Below are 2,683 nucleotides of genomic sequence, written 5' to 3' on the forward strand. Positions count from 1 at the left end.
AGATCTTGACATTTGTCACCACTTAGGGCTTGACACGTGTCACCACTTAGGGGATAACATGTGTCACCCCTAAAGTTGTATATATATATATGAGTCTTATGACTCATTAATTTCCACACTCATCTAGAGTGTTCAAGGGCAAGGGAAACCGAAATTACAAGAAAAAAAAAAGAGAAGAGAAGAGAAACTTAGGCTAGAAACAAGGAAAAACTACGATTTTGGGAGGAGAAAAAGGTAAGTTCTCCGATTCCGTTCCAAGAATTAATCATATGAGATATACCATGATGTTATGAAGATGTTATTAATGAAATTTTATGGTTTTAGGCAGCCCAGAACGTTACCAAACAGTCCCTAAGTTTCAGCTGCGCGAAAGGAAATTCCGAGGCAAGTTTTGGCGAGTTTTGGTGAATTTCGGGAAAGGTAAAGTTTTCTGTTTTGAACTGGACTTTATGATGATGTTATGAAGTATATTACATGTCTTAAAATATGCTGGAAGTGGAAAAAAATGTATAAGGATGTTTGACGTTGGAAACAAACTAAATGGAAGTCGTAGTAGTTAAATCGAAGTCGCGTAGTGTGTTGTTGTTGTGGTGCTGCAGTTTGGTGGTGGTTTAATTGCGTGTTGCAGGGCTGTAAAGTACTCAAAAATGGATGTGGTTTCTGCTGGTTGCAGCCACACAACCCTCCGTTTGGTATGATTACATATTTTACGAAATAAAGGTTAAAAACTCTATTTTGGTACCGTAGTTTAGAATGAGTTGTATAGATCTTGTATTGTGTAAAGTTGAAGTGATTTAATTGTATACATGCTGCTGGCTGTTGTTGTTGGTATGGTTGTTGACATGGTGGCCGAGTTGAAAACTCGGGGATGTTCAAGTTACAGGGGAGATGCTGCCCGATTTTCGGTAGATTCGGAGCTAGTAATAAACTAGTCGAGAGACATAGATAAGGAAATGATTCCTATGGTTACTTGGGTGTAGAGTTGGAAATTGGAAAGTGAAAGTTTATTAACCTTAGTATTAATTTCATGTTAAATAGGTTCAAGAGACGACGAGGCGAGCATAGTTAAGAGTAATCCGTAAGAGGTATGTAAAGCGAACCTTTCTTTCTTTTGGCATGTATTTATTATAAGTATGTAAAGCATACTCTTTCGATTTTCATGTTTTGACATAAGTATGTAAAGCTAATATTTGTTTTGGTATGGTATTTATGAAACAAAAATATGACTTTTATATAATTTCAAAGAGGTTCCTATTCCTAGAGCCATTAGGATGGACAACCCCTTGATTTCCAAAAGGTATTTTATTATGATTCGATACGTCTATATGATTCCAGAAGATTTATTCTGATATAATCCAGGGCAACTTTCGAAAGGTACTTGACATAGGTCTCGTCTCGATTTTTAAATGATAGCTCATTCTGATTATTCCATTGAGTCTCAAATATGATTTAATTTGCATTAGTTTCTCACTACTCCACTCGTGGATGCCCCAATGCTTCCTTCACCGAGCCCGGGCCGTGTTTTGTTTTCGTGCGTATTTCTCTGCATTATTCGCCGTGTCCCGACGTGAGGGGGCAGGTATGACATGTACCATGGGGTGGTAAATATTATGCCACGGAGTTATGCTGTGCCATGTACATATATGTTTGTGATATGATATGATATGATTTGATATGGCCATCTGATATGATATGATTTGTTACGGAGATATTCCCTACTCTGGTGTTATGCTGTGCCGTGGCGCCGATGATGGGAGGGCGACCACACTTTTTTCACCGAGTCCCATAATGGAGCCGGATATGGCATATGTTTTTCTGTATACATTATCTGAGGTTTTGATCAGCATTTGATATCTCCGGACATTTTGCTCATTTTTGTACATTCTATCGCGGTAATGACTTTACTTATTACAATCCATTATATGTGGTTTGATAAACATTTGATATTTTTGGATATTTTGCTCATTTTTGTCCATTTTGCTCTGGTAATGACTTTACTGATTTCAGTCCATGCTTTACATACTCAGTACATTTTCCATACTGACCCCCTTTCTTCGGGGGCTGCGTTACATGCCCGCAGGTACAGATGATTGGTTTGCTGATCCGCTCGCTTAGGACATCCACCATGTTGGTCGACAGTGCTCCTTTGTCCGGAGCCCTATTTTGGGTACTGACACTTTCTGTTGTATATATATATATATATACGTTGTTTAGGGTACGGCGGGGCCCTGTCCCGTCATATGACTAGGATATCAGTCTGTAGAGGTCTGTAGACATGAGATGTGGGTTTTGTATATATGTTTTGGGTTTTGTGTGTTTCGTTATGGCCTATCGGCCCTCGTGCGTTATATCTATTTTGTGATCTATTTAGAGATCCCTTCTGATCATTACCTATGTTTATTTGATTAATGTACTAAGTGGGGCTAAGGGTACGTATGGGTGCCCTACTCGGGCACCAGTCATGGCCTACGGAGTTGGATCGTGACATAAGTGGTATCAGAGCGGTCCTTCCTCGGAATGTCTACAGACCGTGTCTAGTAGAGTCTTGTTTATCGGTGTGTTGCGCGCCACATCTATAAACAGGAGGCTACAGGGCATTTAGGATGTTACCTTTCTTTCATATCTAATATCGTGCGATAGAGCCCATTCATAGGACATGAAATTCCTTTTTCTAACATTTGAT

General features: G+C 39.3%; 1 long non-coding RNA gene across 1 annotated transcript; it reads left to right on the plus strand.

Moving 5' to 3' along the window:
- The first annotated feature begins 233 nt into the window (after nucleotides 1–233).
- On the plus strand, nucleotides 234–2,401 carry LOC129874570 (uncharacterized). The gene is made up of 3 exons (XR_008762927.1): nucleotides 234–420; nucleotides 1,039–1,085; nucleotides 2,081–2,401. It is a non-coding gene; the product is annotated as an uncharacterized LOC129874570 (long non-coding RNA).
- The last annotated feature ends 282 nt before the right edge of the window (nucleotides 2,402–2,683 follow it).

This window comes from Solanum dulcamara, chromosome 11, assembly GCF_947179165.1.
Source record: "Solanum dulcamara chromosome 11, daSolDulc1.2, whole genome shotgun sequence".
Taxonomy (NCBI): Eukaryota; Viridiplantae; Streptophyta; class Magnoliopsida; order Solanales; family Solanaceae; genus Solanum; species Solanum dulcamara.